This window comes from Coregonus clupeaformis, unplaced genomic scaffold (assembly GCF_020615455.1).
Source record: "Coregonus clupeaformis isolate EN_2021a unplaced genomic scaffold, ASM2061545v1 scaf0492, whole genome shotgun sequence".
Lineage (NCBI taxonomy): Eukaryota > Metazoa > Chordata > Actinopteri > Salmoniformes > Salmonidae > Coregonus > Coregonus clupeaformis.
The window spans coordinates 14,289-40,436 of NW_025533947.1; the positions used below are offsets into that span (position 1 = coordinate 14,289).

A 26,148-nucleotide genomic window follows, 5' to 3' on the forward strand; every position below is an offset into this window, starting at 1 on the left:
ATTCAGTAGCAACAGTGTAGTTACAGTATTATTTCAATACTGTATGAGTCACAGGAGGTTGGTGGCACCTTAATTGGGGAGGACAGGCTCGTGGTAATGGCTGGAGCGGAATTAGTGGAATGGTATCAAATACATCAAACACATGGTTTGATGCCATTCCATTCGCTCCATTCCAGCCATTATTATGAGCCGTCCTCCCCCTCAGCAGCCTCCACTGGTATGAGTACTTTTCTCATGTATATTCCCATATTTCAAAAGTGTTGATTCATTGTTACATGCTTCAGCTGTAGTATAATGCACCTTCCAAGCCCAAAAGACAAAGTGAAGAGTGATGGTAAACTAAACTGAACAGAGACTGTTCAACCAGAGACTGTTCTCAACTAAGCTCAATTAACCTCAATCAGACAGCAGCGTTACATTGAAACAATGCAGAGAAAAACAATGGGCTACAGCAAAACTCTGAATTCAACTAAGCACCACTTCGATGCTGTTAGCAAACCCCTGAGAGACGAAACCAATGTACGATATTCACAGTCCACTTAAAAACTCCACCAAACACTGTACGACAGGGTTCTTCAATTCCGGTCCTGGAGGGCCGAAACACTTCTGTTTTTTATTTCTACTTGGTAGTTAATTGCACTCACCTGGTGTCCCAGGTCTGAATTAGCCCCTGATTAGAAGGAGAGGATGAAAAACAGAGGTGTTTCGGCACTCCAGGACCGGAATTGAAGAACCCTGCTGTACGACATCACCGGTGTGGCCTTGTATTTCTCACAGGAGCAGGAAAAAGTGTATATTCTGACCGAGTTAAGACGAAGTACATTTGTATAGGGCGAGACAAAGGACATGCGGTGCAACTGGCTCTATCCCAATTGTGAGATTTATGTGATTTCCTCCCTCTGAGTCAAACAGGGAAATATTTGATTTCGACACTATGTAAAATGTAGAGGCAGACTTTATCTCGCCGCTATGGCAATATGGTGCTGAGAGGCTTGGAAAGTTCTGTGCTGTATTTCCTAATAGAGGGGCCGCTGCCTCTTTGTACTGAGGTAATGGGAGAAGATAATCTCACCATGCAGTGGGACTGAGAATTTGCTCCTGCAAATTGCTCTCTCTCTCTCTCTCTCTCTCTCTCTCTCTCTCTCTCTCTCTCTCTCTCTCTCTCTCTCTCTCTCTCTCTCTCTCTCTCTCTCTCTCTTTCTCTTTCTCTTTCTCTTTCTCTTTCTCTTTCTCTTTCTCTCTCTCTTAATTCAATTCAATTCAATTCAAAGATGCATGGGAAATGTGTTTACATGGCCAAAGCAAGGGAAAAAACAAAAAGAAAACAACAACGAAGAAAACCGCTTGGTCTCTCTCTCTCTCTCTCTCTCTCTCTCTCTCTCTCTCTCTCTCTCTCTCTCTCTCTCTCTCTCTCTCTCTCTCTCTCTCTACTCTCTCTCTCTCTCTCTCTCTCTCTCTCTCTCTCTCTCTCTCTCTCTCTCTCTCTCTCTCTCTCTCTCTCTCTCTCTCTCCCCATCCCTCCCTCCCTCCCTCTCATTGTTTCTCTCTGCTCGTTGGATTGTAATAGGCCCATACAACATTCTCTCCTGTTTCAGATGGCTTCCTCCCTGAAAATCCAGTTGATTACCTGCACTAATCACCTCATGAACCGCACCAGACCACTGTCTAAAATATCAATCTGATACCTCATGTTTACCCCGCGGGAGCGATCAATACCCAGCGCCAGCCATTGTCCCGACTTCATTCCTCAAGCCCAATTGATTACATTTCATCCACTGCACTTACCATGGGGAGAGAGACAAATCTATGTGCTCCGTATAGGTCATTGTCAAATGGAGGCTGGCGTCAATCCAGACTGGATCCAACTCTCCTCTTCTTTTTATTCTTACCCATTGTCACCCATGGCACAGTTCGACTGCGGATCTTTGGAGCCAAAATGGCGGCTGTGTCATTGTTGAGCTAGGTGCTTCCTCTAGTGACCTCCTGAAATTGCCATAAGCTTTGCTAGTTAATTAAATGTATCTATTGAATGGCTAGCAATTGAGCCTAGCTGCCACTAGTGGGAGTGCTACAGTCCTGAAGGAGGTCATTACACAGACTCCAGCATTAAGGCTTGCATAGTATTATAATGAGTATCCCAGCAGTGCCCTTATACTCTACCACTGCTAAGTGTGCACTCATTCGCTTCACTGCCCCTTTAAGAAAAATCGACTGCTTTAAGAAATATGATGTAATCTCTCTCTCTTGCTAATACTGGCACCATTCCAATGCTTTTAAATCCACAAGGGGAGTACAGAAGTGAACACATCAGGGAGAAATAGCCTATAGAGAATCAGATCACAAGATTGATATCTATGTGTCAAAAAGTGGGTATCTGGGGTATCTGGGGCAGGAGTACCAAGTGTCTCTCAAGCAGCTTTTTTCTCAAGGTTAATGGTTTGGGTAACTGGTGGGGTTTGCCAACCCTCCCCGGTTTGGTGTCTCCCGGAATCCCCATTCATCTCGCTTTCCTTATTTAGGCCTATTGCATTCTAGACATTTCTGCATACCCCACAAAAGCTGTTGGTCAGTGGGGTTGCATTTTACCTTCAACACTGCCAACCTCTCATTGAATCCCCAAGCTTTTCCGGGGGATTTTGATAATGCCCCGAATGAAATTCATAACTGAAATGTAAACAGTGTGTTCCGTACATCTAGTCCTGTCTGTGTCCACCCCATCCTCAAATAAGGTCAAAAGGACAAACCCCAGGATCATAAAACCCCACCCATCACTCTACCTCAACCCTCTCTCTCTCTCTCTCTCTCTCCCTCCCTCCCTCCCTCCCTCCCATGACATAAAACATTAATAACAGCGAGCTCCATGACGCTGCCGCCGTTCACCCATGACCTGAGACGTGTCGAGAGCGCATACAGCTCAGAGTGTACATCTCGCGGCTGGCGGTCATGTGAAGAGGGTCGTGATTCGAAGCAGACTCGGAGCGGTGTGCGGCCGTAGAAAAAGATAACATTCTCTGGTGACGCCCAGCACTCTGACAGCAGGAGCCCAAGGCGGCGAGGCAGTCATCTACCCAACAGGCTGTGTGAATGCAGGCTGTCATATATAAACTCTGGTGACGGGTGGCTCTAGTTGTGAAATTATATAGCAGTCCGAGATAACATGAGCATATCGTCTTGTCTCGCTACTAGAGCACCATCAGGGCTCGGGCTGAGGGAATGGGTTTCACACACCTTGTTATTGGATGAAAATGTCATGGTCACTCATGGCCTAATGTTAGAGTCCTATTTCCAACTGCTAAGAAACAATGTTGGAAGAATGGGGACTATACTATGGTATTAGCCTCGTAGAATCCAACCCCATTGGTAACCTGGTATCAAACGGTTCTTTCAATGAACCTCAACCAAACAAAAATAGCAATTAATAGCTAGGCCTAATAACCATGTAATTAACATGTTATGAATTGATTTAAAGTAGATACAGAGTATTTGTATTTGTATTTATTACGGATCCCCATTAGCAAAATAACAATATTAAAATGTGTGTGTGTAGAGTGCATGTATTAGCATGTGTTTGCGAATGCTGTGTGTGTGCCTGTGTGTGTGTGTGTCTCTCTTCACAGTCTAGAGAGATAACGTGTCCCCTGGGGTTATATAATCCAGGCAATACTTCATTAATGTTCATACCCCTGTCTCCCTTTTATCCATCCTGTCATGTGACAGTATCAAAGAGCCTTTCCTATTAGCTATCATATAGAATGTGTTTTTGACCTTGGTACTGCTGTAACTTTTTCTTCATTATTTCTTTCTTACCCACATACTGTATATGACTCAAATCGTTTGAAGTGTATTCTCCTTATGACTTCTTTCTGCCTCCCCATTTCTCATTCTCTTTCTTACTCTTTTCAATTCCATGATGCTCTCTCTCTCTCTCTCTCTCTCTCTCTCTCTCTCTCTCTCTCTCTCTCTCTCTCTCTCTCTCTCTCTCTCTCTCTCTCTCTCTCAGGGATATTATTAACTTTTGAAGCATTTCTGACACTGACTAATCCCAATTCATTGCGTGTATGTATGGCTGCAATGGGTTGAAATGTGTCAGGTAGCCTCGAGGTTAGAGCGTTGGGCCAGTAACCAAAAGGTAGCTGGTTCAAATACTGGAGCCGACAAGGTGAAAAATCTGTTGATGTGCCCTTGAGCAAGGCACTTCACCCTAATTGCTCCAGGGACGCTGTACAATGGTGACCCTGGCCGTGACCCCACTCCCCGCGGGTGTCTCAGGGGTAGTTAGGATATGCAAGAAACACATTTCCTTACACACGTGTGTGTAACAGGACAAATATAACCCTCCCACCCCCCCAAATTAATAAAAAGGATTATTATCATATTGAAATGTGCTAGCAAAGGGAAGTTAAATTTCAATCTCTCTCTCTCCCCCTCTCTCTCCCCTCTCGCTCTCCCTTTCGCTCTCCCTCTCTCTCTCCCTCTTCTCCCCTCTCCCCCTCCCTCTCTCTGTTTAGTTAAATCCCCTCACTGCAGAGCCACTGAGTGACAGTACTATATACATGGTGTGCACGCACAACCGACTGTGAGAGAATTTAACTAGAAACGTCACGACCGAGTGAACGGGAGGGACAGGGGAGGAGAGAGAGCGAGAGAGCGGGAGAGAGAGAGAGGGGAAGGATATATCGAGTCAAAGCAGCTCCGCTTGCTCCTCAGTGTGTGAGAGAAGAGACAGAGGACGTGTGAGAAGACAAGATGGAGCGCTGGAACAGATGAAGACTGTCACTGGGGTACGTGTCTCTGTGTCTATGCCTGTCTGTCTGTCTCTGTCTGTCTGTCTGTCTGTCTCTGTCTGTGTGTACATGTGGGAGTGAATGAGTGTGTCTGTGGGTACATGTGTGAGTGAATGAGTGTGTCTGTGTGTACATGTGTGAGTGAATGAGTGTGCCTGTGTACATGTGTGAGTGAATGAGTGTGCCTGTGTGTACATGTGTGAGTGAATGAGTGTGTCTGTGTGTACATGTGTGAGTGAATGAGTGTGCCTGTGTGTACATGTGTGAGTGAATGAGTTTGTCTGTGTGTACATGTGTGAATGAATGACTGTGCGTGTGTATGCTTAAGAAGCTGAAAGTCAGACAGTTTGAGTTTAGGCGATGTCTGTGTTTAAGTCTGACTTGGTGAGAGCGTGTGTGTGTCTGACTGTCTGTGTACGTTTGTGAAGAGTAAATGCGTGTTTATGCCAAGTAAGTCGCGTGTGTATCCTCAAGAAGCTGTAAGACCGTTTTTTTTTAGTAAGAGCGTGTGTGCATAATTCATGTAAGAGTGGGTGCATGCGAGAGTGTACAGGTATGCTTAAGCCTGTGCGTACGAGTTTGGGTTTCCTAAGGAAAGACAGAGAGGTTTTTTTGTGTGGTAAAATGTGGGCTTTTTATTTAACCATTCATTTCATTGATGAACGACTCTGGATCGTATTCTGGTGCTAGCTGAATTTGAGGCAAAACAAATGGTTTGATATCTGTCTGTGTGTCTGCTCATTTGTATGTTTCTGTGTGTGTCTATGTGTGTGTGTATATATGTGTGTGTATATGTGTGTGTGTCTGTGTTTGTGTGTCTATGTGTGTGTGTCTATGTGTGTGTGTCTATGTGTTTGTGTCTATGTGTGTGTGTCTGTGTGTGTGTGTCTGTGTGTGTGTCTATGTGTGTGTATGTCTTGAGCACAGGAGGTTGGTGGCACCAATATTGGGGAGGACGGGCTTGTGGTAATGACTGGAGCGGTATCAGTGGAATGGTAACAAATACATCAAACACATGGTTTCCATGTGTTTGATGCCATTCCATTTGCTTCGTTCCAGATATTATTATGAGCTGTCCTCTCCTCAGCAGCCTCCACTGGTCTTGAGTGTGTGTCTTGAGTGTGTGTGTGTGTGTGGCTGCGTTTACACAAGCAGCCCAATTCTGATATTTTTTCCACTAATTTGGTATGAATTGGGCTGCCTGTCTAAACATAGCCTGTGTTTTACACTGTGTGTGCACATGTAGGCTAAGTACACAACAACATTAATAGCAATGTTTTGTATGGAATAGAACAGTGATCTCATTTCAATAGCCAGTAGTGTAGTCTTTCAGCAATTACAATTTACACTAGGACAGAGGTATTAAAGGATAATGAAAGGAGAGGTACTATAATTAAATGTCCTCAATTAATAATGGGATGATTACCATTTCTGTTACAGTTTATCATTGATCTTTATTTAGAAGACGATTGTTCGTTGAATAGGTGACAGACATCGTCTGGACTGGAGAATAAGACTTCAAGCACTGTTATGTAAATATTGAGGACAAGGTGGAGATCTAGAGAGAGAGAGAGAGAAGTGGAAAGAGTGCAAGAGAGAGAGCGAGAGAGAGCTACAGAGATTGAGCTAGAGAGACAAATCTAGGGAAAGAGAGGTAGAGAGAAAGTGAGAGAAAGATGAGGGAGCGAGAGAGAAAGAGAGAGAGAGAGATGCAGGGATTATCGTGTACAGTAGAGGTATAAATAACAGTAAATGGAGAGAGATCAAAAGAGTAGAACGATACACTGTCAATCATGAAGATATATTCGGAGATCTGACATAGTAGCACAGTATTTTGACATGAAAGACTATTGAGATATTGGGAGTAGCTTACATCAGCTCAGGTACTTGAAGAAGCCAATTATGTACAGTAAGAGAGTGAGGGAGAGGGAGGGACTAAGTACAGCAAAAGAACCAGGAAGTGAGATATACTCGATAAAGTGAGTGATACTATCGCTCTGTCTCCCACCCTTCCTTCCTTTCCTCCTCTCATTCATATCTCCCTCTCTATTTCTCTCTCTTCATCTCATCTCCACCCCCCACTACACTACACACACGCACGCCACACACACACACACACACACACACACACACACACCTACCTACCTACCTACCTACCTATCTACCCACACACACACGCCTACCCACAGTCCCATCCGGCGGTGCACATGAGCGTATCGAAACCTCCTCCGCCCCCACTCCCACTTCGCCCCCCACCCGACTCTTCCACCTCCTCCCATCTCTCCATCCCTCCCTCCTCTTCCACCCCATCCTCCCCCGCACCTTCTCGTGCCACCTCCTCTGCTCCCAGATCTCTCCCTCCACCCTCTCCAGTCAAGATCTCCATGCAGGAGCACTTTGCCATCAACGTGTGTCCCGGGCCCATAATGCCTATCCCGCAGATCTCCGACTTCTTCCCGCGCTTCCATGACTATCCCATGACCCCGCCCCGCCCCGGGAGAGAAGAAGATCCTGAAGGAACCAGATTTGGATTGAACAATGGAGGGGAGACGGACAGAGAGAATAAGGAGGAGAGGAAACCCATCGAGGTGGACCGGGGAGAGGCAAGAAGGGGTGGATTCAGATGATGATGATGATGAAAGTGAGTGGGGGTGGGGGTTGGTGGGGTAGGGCTGCACGATATATTGTTTCAGCATTGACATTGCGATGTATGCATCCGCAATAGTCACATCGCAGAACGTGCGATTTAGTAAGGTAAACATATATCAGTCTACAATATATATATATTTTTTTAATGTTATACTAGCAATATATATGTCTGATATAACATAATTTACTCCGATTTATGGGTTATTGGATACACAGTTTATTATTATTATTATTATTTTAAACACGGAGTTCGTTGCTGCACGTGGTTGACATGCAGGCTCTGCTTGCGCGTGACGAAATGATGAGCGAGGAACAGGCAAAAAAGACCGAAATTGAGAATTTGGTTGCAAATAGAAATGCATCGTCAATTATATGGAAATACTTTGGCTACAGACAGGATGATGTTGACCAAAAACAGGTACTTTGTTGAGAGTGCCTTGCAATTGTTGCCACAACATGAGGCAACACGACCAATTTGTTAGATCATTTAAGGCGGCACCACAAATCTTCGTATGACAAGTGCAAAGCATCTCAATGCCCTCCAAAGAAAAAAATCTATTTCGGATGACTTTGCCAGTATTACACCATACGAGAAAGGTTCCAAACGGAGAGAAATCACAGATTCAATAACATTTCACGTCGCCAAAGACATGGGACCAATTAACACGGTTACCAAAGAGGGTTTTAAAACATGATCCGGTCGCTTGACAAGCGGTATGTAATGCCATCACGCAACTATTTTTCTCAAGTTGCCATCCCAGAGTTGTTCGAGAAATGCAAGGCACAAGTTGAAACAGAGCTGTCACAAGTGGAATATTATACAGCAACAACGGACTTGTGGTCCAGCCGGACAACGGAGCCCTACATAAGTCTGACCGTACACTTTATTAATGAGGACTTACACCTGAAAAGTCGCTGTTTGCAAACTGCATTTTTCCCAGAGGATCATACATACATCCTGTATTTTTTCATATCGCAATATATATCGCAGAAAAACAAAATATCGCAATGTCAGTTATTTCCAATATCGTGCAACCCTAGTGGGGGGTCAGGGTTCAGGGGTTAGGATGAGGAAAGGAAGGCCTTCGGGTCAAGTTTGGTGTGTGTTGTGTGTCTGTGAGTATGTATGTGAGTGTGTGAGTGTGTGTGTGTGTGTGTGAATCTATTTCGAAATGTACAACTTTTTCAAAACATTCTACGGCCAACGCAACCGTTCTCAATAAACTGCCATATCCTCAGTTCATCTCAATGTTTACAATAATTAAGAACATGGCTTGGTAACACGTCATTAGCCAGGGTTTTAAAGAATGATACGTGGGCCAAATGTTCCTTCTCACATCTCCAACAACGTCCAATTAATTTAGCATAAATCTGGGTTTTGTTCCAAGTACATTTCAACGGAATGAGTAATACACAAAAACAAATGAACAGCGTTTCATGGGTATATGAGGAAGCGGAACAGAAAGGATTAGAAATGGAGAAATCTCATTTGACAATAACCCTCTGGATTATGCTAATTTCATCATAGTCTTTTTTACAACACATTCACAACCATTGCACACTACCTTATGGATGTATTCTAGCTACAATGGTTGTGAAAACGTTATTTTTTTGTGCATACACTCATCAAACATATACAGTGCCTTCAGAAAGTATTCATACCCCTTGACTTATTCCACATTTTGTTGTGTTACAGCAAAATGGATTAAAAATGGATTAACTAGATTGTTTTTCTCACCCATCAACACACATTAACACATAATACATTATTTTGAAATGTTTGCAAATGTATTGAAAATGAAATACAGAAATATCTAATTTACATACAGTACCAGTCAAAAGTTTGACACACCTACATCATTCAAGGGGGTTTCTTTATTTTTACTATTTTTTACATTGTATAATAATAGTGAAAACATCACAACTATGAAATAACACATATGGAATCATGTAGTAACCAAAGAAGTGTTAAACAAATTCTTCAAATAGCCACCCCTTTGCCTTGATGACAGCTTTGCACACTCTTGGCATTCTCTCAACCAGCTTAACATGGAATGCTTTTCCAACAGTCTTGAAGGAGTTCCCACATATGCTGAGCGCTGCTTTTCCTTCACTCTGCCGTCCGACTCATCCCAAACCATCTCAAATGGGTTGAGGTCGGGGGATTGTGGAGGCCATGTCATCTCATGCAGCACTGCATCACTCTCCTTCTTGGTAAAATAGCCCTTACACAGCCTGGAGGTATGTGGGTCATTGTCCTGTTGAAAAACAAATGATAGTCCCACTAAGCCCAAACCAGATGGGATGGCGTATCGCTGCAGAATGCTGTGGTAGCCATGCTGGTGTGCCTTGAATTCTAAATAAATCACAGACAGTGTCACCAGCAAAGCACCCCCACACCATAACACCTCCTCCTCCATGCTTTACGGTGGGAAATACACATGCGGAGATCATCTGTTCACCAACACAGCGTCTCACAAAGACACGAGCCGGTTGGAACCAAAAATCTCCAAATTGGACTCCAGACCAAAGGACACATTTCCACTGGTCTAATGTCCATTGCTCGTGTTTTTTTGTTTCTTTTGTTTGTTTGTTTTTTCTTAATTTTTACCCATCTACCAATAAGTGCACTTATTTTTTATTTATTTATTTTTTATTTATTTTTATTTTTATTTGAGCTGTTCTTGCCATAATATGGACTTGGTCTTTTACCAAATAGGGCTATCTTCTGTATACCCCCTACCTTGTCACAACACAACTGATTGGCTGAAACGCATTAGGTACTCACAACCCTGAGTCAATACATGTTAGAATCACGTTTGGCAGCTATTACAGCTATGTCTTTATAGATAAGTCTCTAAGAGCTTTGCACACTTGGATTGTAAAATATTTGCACATTATTATTTTAAAAATTCTTCAAGCTTTGTCAAGTTGGTTGTTGAAAATGCTAAACAGCCATTTTCAAGTCTTGGCATAGATTATCATGCCGATTTAAGTCAAAACTGTAACTACGCCAATCAGGAACAATCAATATCATCTTGGAAAGCAACCCCAGTGTATATTTGGCCTTGTGTTTTAGGTTATTGCACGTGAATTTGCCTCCCAGTGTCTGGTGGAAAGCAGACTGAACCAGGGTTTCCTCTAGGATTTTGCCTGTGCTTAGCTCCATTCCGTTTCTTTTTCATCCTGAAAAACTCCCCATTCCTTAACGATTATAAGCATATCCATAACATGATGCAGCCACCACTATGCTTGAAAATATGGAGAGTGTTACTCAGAAATGTGCTGTATTGGAATTGCCCCAAACATAAGACTTTGTGTGTTTATTCAGGACAAATGTTAATTGCTTTGCCACATTTTTTGCAGTATTTCTTTAGTGCCTTGTTGCAAACAGGATGCATGTTTTGGAATATTTTTATTCTGTACAGGCTTCTTCTTTTCACTCTGTCTATTAGGTTAGTATTGTGGAGTAACTAAAATGTTTTTTTTTTCTCCTATCACAGCCATTAAACTCTTTAACTGTTTTAAAGTCACCATTGGCCTCATGGTGAAATCCCTGAGCGGTTTCCTTCCTCTCCGGCAACTGATTTATGAAGGACGCCTGTATCTTTGTAGTGACTGGGTGCACTGATACACCATTCAAAGTGTAATTAATAACTTCCACATGCTCAAAGGGATATTCAATGTCTGCGTTTTGTAAGGGTTGGTGTGAGGTGTGACCCAGGTGCAGTGCAGGATATACAGTAGGCAGTAGGCAGAGATGGTGAAACAAGGATCTTTACTGGTGGTCCCGAAGCCAGAATACAAGATAACGGACTTATCACGATAAAAGAAAGGCAGACCAAATAAGTCTCCAAAAACCGGCTGACAGCCAAAATACGAAATACTACCTATGACTGAAACAAATAACGAAACAGGGAGAACAATTCTCAAGTACCTGTACATAGGTCTCCGATCAGACACTGAGTAGTACTGCTGGACATAGAGAAACTAACAGAGAAAACTGAGCAAGGGAACACAGGGAAGTGAGGGCATAAATACACAGGTGAACAGGTAGACACAGGTGACACCAATAGGATACTGATTAGTCCAGACTGTGAGTGAGGTGGTGCCTAAGGTTGTCGGAGGATCATACTTTGTGGGCCTGGACCGAAAGGACTGCCGCCTCCTCCTCTTGCTCGGGGAATAGGGGGGTTGGTACCCATATTGGCACTGGAAGGGGACAGGCGGTGGACGAGCAGAGAAGGGTGTTTTGGGCGTTCTCCGCCACGCCAGTCGCTGGGGGTTCCCCAAGGATGAGGGGACACTCCGGAGAGTCCACAATAAAAAACTGGATATCCTCCAATAGCGCCCCCGCCATCCGAGTGATGAAGCCCGACCCCAACGGCCGGCCGTCCAGGCCCATGACCGGAACCGTCTCAGAGAGGGAGAGTAAAGGAACACTCCACCCTTGGGCCAACCCCGCATCCATTAGGTTTCCCGCGGCCCCAGAATCCACCAGTGCATGCGCCTGACGCGCAGTGCGGGCCCACTGAACCCTGACGGGGAGAAAAGTCTGGGAGTCTCTGGAGTTGGGGTTTCGGTTCCAGCTCACTAGCACCCCTCCCGATACCCGAGAGGTGTCAAACACCTTGCATAGCTCCCGGGTGAATTGGTAGGAGTCGGAGCACGCCAGAGTGTGGCTCTCCCACTCCGCGGTAGCCCAGGGAATGGTCCTGACCCGTCAACAGAGTGAGGATGTAGGCCACCCGGCCCTGCTCCGTCGGGATGGAGGAGGGTTGTAGGCTGAATACCTGGGAACACTGGGTGAGGAATTCCCTGCAGCCCTCTGGGACGTCCAGTCATACTTCTCCGGAGGTGGTAGGCGGGGTTTCCGTAATGTCGGAGGCGAGACTGACGACGCCGCTGTCGCGGCTTCCACTCCGCCCGGCTGCAGGGGCTGGTCGGGTGTTCACCCGGCTCTGCACGGCGATTGTCAGCTGGCGGAGATTCTCTGTGATCTGCTGCAGGCTGCGGTCGTGTTGGTTCAGCATAGCTCCCTGTGTTACCAATGTGCTCCGATACTGTGCTGCCTCAGCTGGGTCCATATTGGCTCGGTTTTCTGTAAGGGTTGGTGTGAGGTGTGACCCAGGTGTGGTTCACTGCTCGACTGAGGGACCTTACAGATAATTGTATTTGTGGGGTACAGAGATGATGTAGTCATTCAAAAATCATGTTAAACACTATAATTGCACTTATTATGTGACTTGTTATGCAAATTTTTACTCCTGAACTTATTTAGGCTTGCCATAACAAAGGGATTGAATACTTTTTGACTCAAGACATTTCAGCTTTTCATTTTTAAATAGTTTGTAAAAATGTCAAAAAATATAATTCCACTTTGATATTATGGTGTATTGTGTGTAGGCCAGTGACAATAATCTAAATTTAATAAATTAAAAATCAAGGCTATAACACCACAAAATGTGGAAAAAGTCAAGGGGTGTGAATACTTTCTGAAGGCACTGTATGTTTTATTACAATCATTTTGACAATTCTGTACATCCAATGGTCAAAGTGTGTAAGGCTATAGACAGTGTGGCTTGTGTTTTTTTTTTGTCTTTCTGAATGTCACTATGGGTTTAACTGTGGGTGTTAAAATTAGGCTAGTTAATGATGTTCCAGTTGTGAATTCATGTTTTCATGCATGTCTGTTTCTCTGTTTGCCTCTGAGTGTGTATGTTGTCTTCGAGTTTGTCTCTGAGGATGTGCGTGTACGAGTATGTGCATCACAGTCCATGTGTGTACAGCTGTCAAATTGTGTATGTTCGTGCATGTCTACGCACATGAACTCGATGGGGTCCTTGCGGCGATTTATGTAAATAAATGTGTATCCTAGTTAATCATCGAAAACAAACACGGGCCTCAACATTCTCGCGGTTTAATACCGACTCTCGAAGTCGCCGTTTGTTTGTGTCAAAACCAGTTTCTGGGTACATTTCTCAGTGTCAGCTGGCACTGCATGTGTTTAAGGGAAGTAATTGTGAGTGAGCGTCTTCAACCCCGTCATTGTCTCGCGTTTGTTGTCGCTCGCTCCGAGTTTCTCCGACAGAGGGGCTCACACACACACACACACACACACACTCTGTGTGATTTATTTTGCTGTGTCGGAGTAATGTGATTCAGTCCTCAAGCTTCTTTTCTTTCCACTCAGCGAGTAATAAAAACAGGGCATGTTTTTAAGAGACTGTCAGGAATATAAGCATTGGCGTATCCAGATTTCAGAATTGTGCAGGAGGCTGGAGTTACAGGTGTTTGTGTTTTTGGAGGTTGGGGGGTGGAAGGTGTGTGTGTGTGTGTTGGTGTTTATGTTTAGTGTATGCATCTGTGTGGCCATCTGTACATGCATATGTGTTTATTTGCATTCATTTATACACACTTTTAATCAGGCTATATTCACCGCCAATAATGGATTGTCTGTATCGACTGTTTTGTTTTACAGCTTACCTGGGCACCCTGGAATTTACCCTGCTCTTCGATCACGAGAACAACTGTCTACACTGTACAATCCACAAGGCCAAGGTAAGAAACTCAACCCTATACAGACTATTCTAACCTCCGTCAAGGGCTAAGGTTGAAAACAAGACTCCACTTACACCCCAGAAGCCTAAGCTAAGCCACGTCTCCTCCACACAAAGCGCCAATAATCAAAGTGCAATTAGCTTAAGCGCTATCCAATCCACTGCAAGCCTTAGGTTAGCATTGCAGCATCGAAAGCCACTCAACATACTTTTTCCAGGCTTAGCTCTAACCCAGCACATCGAGCCAAGTCATGAAGACAATGGCGCTTGCCTAGAAAACCTGTGAACTCTATTCAGTGAGAGAGAACCAAGGTTTATATCTTGACAATGAGGCAGAGTTAAGTATTGATGCGATCTGGGCTAGAAAGATAGATTTCACATTCAGCCCACACCAGGCAAACATACAATATACAGTGAGGGAAAAAAGTATTTGATCCCCTGCTGATTTTGTACGTTTACCCACTGACAAAGAAATGATCAGTCTATAATTTTAATGGTAGGTTTATTTGAACAGTGAGAGACAGAATAACAACAAAAAAATCCAGAAAAGCGCATGTCAAAAATGTTATAAATTGATTTGCATTTTAATGAGGGAAATAAGTATTTGACCCCCTCTCAATCAGAAAGATTTCTGGCTCCCAGGTGTCTTTTATACAGGTAACGAGCTGAGATTAGGAGCACACTCTTAAAGGGAGTGCTCCTAATCTCAGCTTGTTACCTGTATAAAAGACACCTGTCCACAGAAGCAATCAATCAATCAGATTCCAAACTCTCCACCATGGCCAAGACCAAAGAGCTCTCCAAGGATGTCAGGGACAAGATTGTAGACCTACACAAGGCTGGAATGGGTTACAAGACCATCGCCAAGCAGCTTGGTGAGAAGGTGACAACAGTTGGTGCCATTATTCGCAAATGGAAGAAACACAAAATAACTGTCAATCTCCCTCGGCCTGGGGCTCCATGCAAGATCTCACCTCGTGGAGTTGCAATGATCATGTGAACGGTGAGGAATCAGCCCAGAATTACACGGGAGGATCTTGTCAATGATCTCAAGGCAGCTGGGACCATAGTCACCAAGAAAACAATTGGTAACACACTACGCCGTGAAGGACTGAAATCCTGCAGCGCCCGCAAGGTCCCCCCTGCTCAAGAAGCACATATACAGGGCTGTCTGAAGTTTGCCAATGAACATCTGAATGATTCAGAGGAGAACTGGGTGAAAGTGTTGTGGTCAGATGAGACCAAAATCGAGGTCTTTGGCATCAACTCAACTCGCCGTGTTTGGAGGAGGAGGAATGCTGCCTATGACCCCAAGAACACCATCCCCACCGTCAAACATGGATGTGGAAACATTATGCTTTGGGGGTTTTTTCTGCTAAGGGGACAGGACAACATCACCGCATCAAAGGGACGATGGACAGGGCCATGTACTGTCAAATCTTGTGTGAGAACCTCCTTCCCTCAGCCAGGGCATTGAAAATGGGTTGTGGATGGGTATTCCAGCATGACAATGACCAAAACACACGGCCAAGGCAACAAAGGAGTGGCTCAAGAAGAAGCACATTAAGGTCCTGGAGTGGCCTAGCCAGTCTCCAGACCTTAATCCCATAGAAAATCTGTGGAGGGAGCTGAAGGTTCGAGTTGCCAAACGTCAGCCTCGAAATCTTAATGACTTGGAGAAGATCTGCAAAGAGGAGTGGAACAAAATCCCTCCTGAGATGTGTGCAAACCTGGTGGCTAACTACAAGAAACGTCTGACCTCTGTGATTGCCAACAAGGGTTTTGCCACCAAGTCATGTTTTGCAGAGGGTCAAATACTTATTTCCCTCATTAAAATGCAAATCAATTTATAACATTTTTTGACATGCGTTTTCTGGATTGTTTTATTGTTATTCTGTCTCTCACTGTTCAAATAAACGTACCATTAAAATGATAGACAGATCATGTCTTTGTCAGTGGGCAAACGTACAAAATCAGCAGGGATCAAATACTTTTTTCCCTCACTGTACACCCCTTATGGGTACTATGGTAGATGTGAAGCTGAAATGCACCCATTCAATAATATTCACAGACTAAATATGCATCCCAAATGTTACCCCATTCCCTATAAAGTGCACTACTTTTGACCAGCGCCATATGGGTCCTTGTCAAAAGTAGTGCACTACATAGCGAATATGGTGCTATTTGGGATTCAGACATAATTCTGTGCCTTCCTACTAGGTCATTTCTGGGAGTTGCTATCATTTGTCCTTTATTAGAAGGCGATTGACTATGTGTGACACTCTGGCTCTAGGACTTTTGTATGTGAGCTAGAGTGTATGTTGTTTTGTTGGGGATTTGGGTGTTTTTCTATGTTGGTAGTTCTGTCGGGTGTATTTCTATGTTTGCAGGTCTGTGGGTTGTTTTTCTAGGTGTTGTATGTTGTAGTCAATGACTCCCAATCGGAGGTAGCGAGTGTCAGCTGTCGGCTCGTTATCTCTGATTGGGAGCCATATTTAAACTGTCAGTTTTCACCTTTGTTTTGTGGGTTATTGTTCCAAGTTCAGTGTATTGTTACGTTAGGACTTCACTATCGTCTTTTGTTGTTTTTACGTGGTTGCTTTATAAATAAAGTCATCATGTTCACTCCACGCGCTGCGTATTGGTCCGCTCCTTCCGACGATCGTGACAGAATAACCCACCATAAAGGAACCAACAGCGCGTCCAGGAACAAAGGGTCTGGACATGGAAGGAACTGGTGGAAGGTAAAGGGTCCTGGACTTGGGAGGGAGATCCTAGACGGTATGGATCGCCGACCATGGAACAGACGGTGGAGAGGCGGCGGCGAGAGGAGCAACGGCATCAGCAGGGCCATCATCGTCGGAAGGACGAGAGGCAACCCCAAGAAATTTTTGGGGGGGCACATGGCTTGGGCGACGGAGCAGCAGGAGGCTGCCACAAGGCAGAGTCAGAGGGCTGCCAGGTTAAGGGGGCTGACGGAGGCAGAGAAGGACGGATTCAGTGGGCTACCAGGTCGAAGGGGGCAACTGGGTAAAGCAGGGAAGGAAAGTGTTGAGGCACGGCGTGAGGTACTGGGGTGTGTAACCAGTTCGGTCCGGCCCGTTCCCTAGTCCCGTGGTGCAGCCAGTAGTGTGTGTTCCCCGTGCGGTACGGCCTGTTCCGGTCCTCGCACTAAGTGTACGGTGCGCGTCGCCAGCCCAGCCCGGCCTGTTCCTACCCCGCACCAGGGATACGGTGCGCCGCCAACCCGGCCCGGCCTGTTCCGGCCACTCGCACCAGGATACGGTGCGCGTCGCCAGCCCAGCCCGGCCTGTTCCTACTCCTCGCACCAGGGATACGGTGCGCCTCGCTTAACCCGGCCCGGCCTGTTCCGGCCACTCGCACCAGGATACGGTGCGCGTCGCCAGCCCAGCCCGGCCTGTTCCTACTCCTCGCACCAGGGATACGGTGCGCCTCGCCAACCCGGCCCGGCCTGTTCCGGCCACTGCACAGGGATACGGTGCGCGTCGCCAGCCCAGCCCGGCCTGTTCCTACTCCACGCACCAGGGATAGGGTGCGCTTCGCCAGCCCGGCCCGGCCTGTTCCGGCCACTCGCACCAGGGATACGGTGCGCGCCGCCAGCCCCGCCCGGCCTGTTCCTGCTCTCCGCACTAGGCGTGAGGTGAGTCCCCAGGGTCCAGCATGCCCTGTTCCGGCTCCCGCACTAGGCGTTATGGGAGTCCCCAGGGTCCAGCATGCCCTGTTCCGGCTCCCCGCACTAGGCGTTATGGAGTCCCCAGGGTCCAGCATGCCCTGTTCGGCTCCTCGCACTAGGCGTCATGTGCGTTCCCAGGGTCCAGCAAGCCCTGTTGCTTCTCTCCGCACTAGCCCTGAGATGCGTGTCCTCAGCCCGGTATCCTCCTGTTCCGGCACCACGCACCAGGCCTACGATGCGCCTCAGACGGCCAGAGTCTGCCGTCTGCCCAACGGGCCTGAACTGTCCGTCTGCCCAACGCCGTCTGAACTGTCCATCTGCCCAACGCCGTCTGAACTGCCCATCTGCCCAACGGGGCCTGAACTGTCCGTCTGCCCAACGCCGTCTGAACTGCCCGTCTGCCCAACGCCGTCAGAGCCTTCCGCCAGACAGGATCAGCCAGAGCCTTCTGCCAGACAGGATCAGCCAGAGCCTTCCGCCAGACAGGATCAGCCAGAGCCTTCCGCTCAGACAGGATCAGCCAGAGCCTTCTGCCAGACAGGATCAGCCAGAGCCTTCTGCCAGACAGGATCAGCCAGAGCCTTCTGCCAGACAGGATCAGCCAGAGCCTTCTGCCAGACAGGATCAGCCAGAGCCTTCTGCCAGACAGGATCAGCCAGAGCCTTCTGCCAGACAGGATCAGCCAGAGCCTTCCGCCAGCCAGGATCCGCCAGAGCCGTCCAGCCAGGATCCGCCTGAGCCAGCCAGCCAGGATCTGCCCTCAGTCCGGTGCTGCCCTTTAGTCAGGTGCTGCCCCTTAGCTCCGGTGCTGCCCCTTGGTCGGTGCTGCCCCTTAGTCCGGTGCTGCCACTTAGTCCGGTGCTGCCCCTTAGTCAGGTGCTGTCCCTTAGTCCGGTACTGCCTACTAAGCAGTTTGTGACTGTGGTGGGGTGGGGATCACGACCGGGGCCAGAGCCACCACCGTGGACAGACGCCCACCCAGACCCTCCCCTAGAGCGTATGCTGGTGCGCCCGGAGTGCGCACCTTTGAGGGAGTACTGTGACACTCTGGCTCTAGGACTTTTGTATGTGAGCTAGAGTGTATGTTGTTTTGTTGGGGATTTGGGTGTTTTTCTATGTTGGTAGTTCTGTCGGGTGTATTTCTATGTTTGCAGGTCTGTGGGTTGTTTTTCTAGGTGTTGTATGTTGTAGTCAATGACTCCCAATCGGAGGTAACGAGTGTCAGCTGTCGGCTCGTTATCTCTGATTGGGAGCCATATTTAAACTGTCAGTTTTCACCTTTGTTTTGTGGGTTATTGTTCCAAGTTCAGTGTATTGTTACGTTAGGACTTCACTATCGTCTTTTGTTGTTTTTACGTGGTTGCTTTATAAATAAAGTCATCATGTTCACTCCACGCGCTGCGTATTGGTCCGCTCCTTCCGACGATCGTGACACTATGTTTATACCCAGATAAGCACCCCAACCCAATGGAAAGCATTGATAGTGTAGGCACACCTACATATAAACAGACTAGCTTGAGAAATGATGGACGAGAATGAGAACGATTTGAGTAGAATGGCATGCGACACAATAGACAAAACAAGAGTAGAGTTGAACACCAAAGGACATAATGTTCTTTGTCATGCCCTGACCTTGTCTGGCTTACAGCCTGTGGTGTATGACTGTATGACATGTGTATGATAGCTAAACCTTGACCAAGTGTGGTCTGTGTGTGTCTGTGTCGGTGTGTGTTTATGTGTGTGTGTCTCTCACTGTGTGTGTCAGCGTATGTGTGTGTGTGTGTGTTTGCATGTGTGTGTGCGTGCGTCTGTAACCATGCCTGTGTGTGTCTCCATAGGGACTAAAGGCCATGGACTCCAACGGACTGGCCGATCCATACGTCAAGCTCCACCTCCTGCCTGGGGCAAGCAAGGTCACTACAACCTTCCTATTCCTCATCATCTTCCATATAAGTTGTACCCAGTATATTAGTTGTGTGTGTGTTTCTTTCAACTGGAAACAGTTTACCTCACAGTGAAGTGCTAAATGGTCTTACCAAAACCACCATAACATATCGAATAGACGTTAGAGTGCTTACTGTAATCCAAAACGAATTTCAAGTATTGCAGCTTGCGATAGCATGGCACTGAAGATTAATATAAATTATTGCCATACTTTCATGGACATAGCACATTTGAAAATAAATCAATTTAGAAATGAATCCAGTTGCATATATTATGGATATCATGTTGAATTTTGAGTGCTTCTCTGCTGTTTAGTGGACAGACAATACCACCTGTGAGTTTGGCCAAAACACTGGGCTTAGTCATTGTTTTCCATAAGAGCCAGCTGTCAGCTAAACAGACGATAACAGACTCATTGTCAGCTGGCTACTTTTTCCAACTAACTAGGCTTCTTTTCATTTACAAGTTTGAATTAGCTAGTCAGAAACGTCTGTATAGTCTTCTCCCGCTAGAATGAACGATATGCATCTTCTAGTGATCTATTGATAGGACAGGTGCCTGTCAGTCACAAAGCGAGTGAAACACTACTGGTTTGTTAGTCTGCTCTCTGTCCCGCCTCTCTGTACCTGTGCTATTTTTGTTCACTGCAGTCAAAGTTTGGGCGAAGACAAAACCAAGACGCAGGTAAAATCACTAAATTCCAAAGCCAGGTTAAACAGCAATTAAAGTAAAGAAAAAAGTAAACGCTGCAAATGTCCCAGCAGCATCCTTAGCCAGCAGCCATTTTCTGGCAAACAGGAAAAGGTATGGGGAAGTATTGGTAGACAGATGGGATCCTGTTCCTGTTATATCCAATTGCAAAGGGAGGTGTTTAATCCCAGGGTCCTTTAGTGATGAGTTTGGAGGGCACTATGGTGTTGAATGCTGAGCTGTAGTCAATGAACAGCATTCTCACAGAGGTGTTCCTTTTGTCCATGTGGGAAAGGGCAGTGTGGAGTGCAATAGAGATTGCGTTATCTGTGGATCTGTTGGGTCCAATGTGTCTGGGATGATGGTGTTGATGTGAGCCATGACCAGACCTTCAAAGCATTTCATGGCTACAGATGTGAGTGCTATGGGGCGATAGTCATTTAGACAGGTTACCTTGGCGCTCTTGGGCACAGAGACTATGGTGGTCTGCTTGAAACATGTAGGTATTACAGACTGGGTCAGGGAGAGGTTGAAAATGTCAGTGAAGACACTTGCCAGCTGGTCAGCACATGCTCTGAGTATGCGTCCTGGTAATCCATCTGGCCCTGCTGCCTTAGGAATGTTAACCTGTTGTAAGGTCTTACTCACATCGACTACGGAGAGCGTGATCACACAGTCGTCTGGAACAGCTGGTGCTCTCATGCATTTTTCAGTGTTGCCTGCCTGGAAGCGAGCATAGAAGGCATTTAGCTCGTCTGGTAGGCATTTGTTACTGGGCAGCTCGCGGCTGGGTTTCCCTTTGTAATCCGTGATAGTTTGCAAGTCCTGCCACATCTGACGAGCGTCAGAGCCGGTGTAGTAGGATTCGATCTTAGTCATGTAATGACGCTTTGCCTGTTTGATGGCTTGTCGGAGGTCGTAGCAGATTAGTGTCCCACTCCTTGAAAGCGGCAGTTCTAGCCCTTAGTTCAGTGCAGATGTTGCCTGTAATCCATGGCTTCTGGTTGGGATATGTACGTACGTACAGTCACTGTGGGGACGATGTCGTCGATGCACTTGTTAATGAATCTGGTGACTAATGCCATCGGATGAATCCCGGAACATATTCCAGTCTGTGCTAGCGAAACAGTCCTGTAGCTTAGCATCCACTTCATCGGACCACTTCCGTATTGAGCACGTCACTGGTAAATGGAGGGTGAGGAGAGCTTTGTATGCATTTCTGTGTGTGGAGTAAAGGTGATTTAGAGTTGTGTCTCCTCTAGTTGCACAGGTGACATGCTGGTAGAAATTAGGTAAAACATATTTTAGTTTCCCTGCATTAAAATCACCGGTCATTAGGAACACAGCCTCTTGATGAGCATTTTCTTGTTTGCTTATGGCCCTATTCAGCTCGTTCAGTGCGGTCTTAGTGCCAGCATCGGTTTGTGGTGGCAAATAGACAGCTACTCTCTTGGTAAATAGTATGGTCTACAGCTTATCATGAGATATTTTAACTCAGGCGAGCAGAACCTCGAGACTTCCTTAATATTAGAAATTGCGCAGCCGCTGTTGTTAACAAAGAGACACACCCCTTCCCCCCAACCTTACTTGACGCTGCCTTGCGGTCTTGAAGATGCATAGAAAAACCAGCTAAATGTATATTATCCATGTCCTTGTTCAGCCACGACTCCGAGAAACATAGGATATTACAGTTCTTCCGGTCCCGTTGATAGGATAGTCTCGAACAGAGCTCGTCCAGTTTGGCTACCTCATTTGCATACTGGCATGCTATTACTGCTTTTTGGCGATTATCTGCAGATATATTATGTTGAATCCTCACTGCTTGAACAATAGGTAGTGGAGAGAGAGACTCATTCTGTTGCAAAATATGTTAAGTTATAAAAGCTAATGTCATGATACATATTGCTATAGGCCTACTGATTTGATTAAAGTGTCCAGTGGCGAATTTAGCATGTACAGTGCCTTCGAAAAGTATTCAGAGCCCTTGACTTTTTCCACATTTGTTACGTTACAGCCTTATTCTAAAATGGATTGTAAAAAACAATCCCGAGCAATCTACATACAATACCCCATAATGACAAAGCAAAAACAGGTTTTTAGAATGTTTTGCTTATTTACTAAAAATAAAAAACAGAAATACCTTATTTACAGAAGTAGTCAGACCCTTTGCTATGAGTCTCGAAATGTATCTCAGATACATCCTGTTTCCATTGATTATCCTTGAGATGTTTCTACAACTTGATTGGAGTCCACCTGTGGTAAATTCAATTGATTGGACATGATTTGGAAAGGCACATACCTGTCTATATAAGGACCCACAGTTGACAGTGCATGTCAGAGCAAATACCAAGCCATGAGGTCGAAGGAATTGTCCGTAGAGCTCTGAAACAGGATTGTGTTGAGGCACAGATCTGGGGAAGGGTACCAAAAATGTCTGCAGCATTGAAGATCCCCAAGAACACAGTGGCCTCCATCATTCTTAAATGGAAGAAGTTTGGAACCACCAAGACTCTTCCTAGAGCTGGTTGCCCAGCCAAACTGAGCAATCAGGGGAGAAGGGCCTTGGTCAGGGTGTGATGAGGTGGTGTGGAAGGAGTCAGGCGCAGGAGGGTAAATCCACAGAAACACAGGCTTTAATCTGCCAAAATACGGTTTACGCAGAAATGCGTCACACACACTCCAGGGCACTAAACAGGCGCACTGGAAAATACAAAGCACACAGGAAATCTCCCGTCGATACAAAAATACACAAGCTCCACCGAGCTTCACTAACCTCCACAAATAACAATCACTCACACAGACAAGGAAGCAGAGGGAACACTTATACAATGACTAATGAGGGAATAAGGACCAGGTGTGTGTGATTGCAGACAAGACAAATGGAGTGATGATAAATGGATCGGCAGTAGCTAGTAAGCCGGTGACGCCGAACGCCGAAACCTGCCCGAACAAGGAGGGGAGGCAGCCTCGGCGGAAGTCGTGACACAGGGAGGTGACCAAGAACCCGATGGTCACTCTGACAGAGCTCTAGAGTTCCTCTGTGGAGATGGGAGAACCTTCCAGAAGGACAACCATCTCTGCAGCACTCCACCAATCAGGCCAGACGGAAGTCACTCCTCAGTAAAGGCACATGACAGCCCGCTTGGAGTTTGCCTTCCAACAGGACAACGACCCTAAGCACACAGCCAAGAAAATGCAGGAGTGGCTTCGGGACAAGTCTGAATGTCCTTGAGTGGTCCAGCCAGAGCCCGGACTTGAACTCGATCTAACATCTCTGGAGAGACCTGAAAATAGCTGTGCAGCAACGCAACCACATCCAACCTGACAGAGCTTGGAGAGGATCTGCAGAGAAAATGGGAGTAACTCCTAAATACAGGTGTGCCAAGCTTGTAGCGTTATACCCAAGAAGAATCGATGCTGTAATCACTGCCAAATGTGCTTCAACAAAGTACTGAGTAGGGTCTGAATACTTATGTAAATGTAATATTTCGTTTTTTAAAACCTGTTTTTGCTTCAAAACATTATCGGGTATTGTGTGTAGATTGAAGAGGGGGAAAAACGATTTAATAAATGTAAGAATAAGGCTGTAACGTAACAAAATGTGGAAAAAGTAAAGCGGTCTGAATACTTTCCGAAGGCAACCGTAAATCCTGGTGGGGCAAACTCAACACATTTTATAATATGCATGCCAGCAAAGCCATTATACAACACAATGTCACGTTGCGTTGAATGACGGGTCAGACCAAGGCGCAGCGTGATATATTTATTAAAGTAATAAACAACACGACAAAACAACAAAGGAAACGAAACGTGAAGTCCAAGGTAGAACACACAACATAACTTACAAGGAACAAGATCCCACAACTAGACTGTGCCAATAGGCTGCTTAAGTATGGGCCCCAATCAGAGACATGGACCTACAGCTGCCTCTGATTGGGAACCACACCGGCCAACAGAGATCTACACATAATAGATCGACAACATAGAAAAGCACAACAAGGAATATACACACCCTGACTCAACATATAAGCGTCCCCTGATTCAGGGCGTGAGAGTACCCCCCCCCCAAAGGTGCGGACTCTGACCGCACAACATAAACATAACAGGGTAGGGGCCGGGTGGGTATTCCGCCTCGGAGGCGGATCCGGCTCGGGGCGTGACGACCTCTCACTCTCCGCCTCCCTGTTGCGCCCCTGGTCTGGTCTGGACCTCGGCGCGCTGCTTCCCCTCTCCTTCCTCCCACAATACGCCAGGCCCTGTCTGGACCCTGGTGTGGGAGACCCCGAACCTGGAGAGGGGCTGACATCATGGTCTAGACTGGAGCCGCTGACCGGAGCTGGACTAGGCACCGGTGGAGCGGACAGCTCTGGCTCCGGAGTGGAGCCGCTGACCGAAGCTGGATCAGGCACCGGTGGAGCGGACTGCTCTGGGTTCGGAGTGGTGCCGCTGACCGGAGCTGGACTGGACCCCGGTGGAGCGGACTGCTCTGGCTCCGGAGTGGCGCAGCTGACCGGAGCTGGATCAGGCACCGGTGGAGCGGACTGCTCTGGCTCCGGAGTGAAGCAGCTGACCGGAGCTGGATCAGGCACCGGTGGAGCGGACTGCTCTGGCTCCGGAGTGGAACAGCTGACCGGCACTGGATCAGGCACCGGTGGAGCGGACTGCTCTGGCTCCGGAGTGGAGCAGCTGACCGGTGCCGGACCAGGCACCGGTGGAATGGGCACGGGCCGTGCCGGACTGGCGACGCACACCACTGGCTTAGTGCGAGGAGCAGGAACAGGCCGGGCCGGACTGGCGACGCACACCACTGGCTTGGTGCGAGGAGCAGGAACAGGCCGGGCCGGGCTGGCGATGCGCACCACTGGCTTGGTGCAAGGAGCAGGAACAGGCCGGACCGGGCTGGCGACGCGCACCACTGGCTTGGTGCGAGGAGCAGGAACAGGCCGGGCCGGGCTGGCGACGCGCACCACTGGCTTGGTGCGAGGAGCAGGAACAGGCCGGGCCGGGCTGGCGATGCGCACCACTGGCTTGGTGCGAGGAGCAGGAACAGGCCGGGCCGGGCTGGCGACGCGCACCACTGGCTTGGTGCGAGGAGCAGAAACAGGCCGGGCCGGGCTGGCGACGCGCACCACTGGCTTGGTGCGAGGAGCAGGAACGGGCCGGGCTGGCGACGCGCACCACTGGCTTGGTGCGAGGAGCAGGAACAGGCCGGGCCTGGCTGGCGACGTGCACCACTGGCTTGGTGCGAGGAGCAGGAACAGGCCGGGCCGGGCTGGCGGCGCGCACCACTGGCTTGGTGCGAGGAGCAGGAACAGGCCGGCCCGGGCTGGCGACGTGCACCAGAGGCTTGGTGCGAGGTGCAGGAACGGGCCGGGCCGTACTGGGAACACGCACCACTGGCTTGGTGCGGGGAGCAGGAACGGGCCGGATCGGACTGGCGACACGCACCACTTGCTTGGTGCGAGGAGCAGGACTGGGTTCCTTTATTAACCCCCGCTCCTTCTGCTGCCTAACCAGCTCCTCTCGCCGTGCCTCTACACTTTCCTTCTCCCTTTTAGCCTACTGTAGCGCCTCCCTCTGACCGAATAACTCCTGCTCCCTCTGAAACAATAGCCCCCGTAACATGGTGGCCTCCTCACCTGCAGATCCGCCCTTTAACGGCCTCCTGCTGCCTCGTCGTCCACACCGTGTGCCCCCACAAATTTTTTATTGGGGGTTGCCTCTCGGGTCTCCGTTTCACCTCTCCTGCCTGGGCTTCCTCCTTTGCCCAGGGTCCGCTTACTCGGCTAATCTCACCTCCATCTCCCTCATCCCTTTCAGGGCCTCC

The 26,148-nt window shown here is 47.4% G+C and overlaps 1 pseudogene; it reads left to right on the top strand.

The window, feature by feature from the left end:
- Positions 1-4,655: 4,655 nt before the first annotated feature.
- The window catches only part of LOC121560392, a 61,230-nt pseudogene continuing 39,737 nt past the window's right edge, over positions 4,656-26,148 (top strand).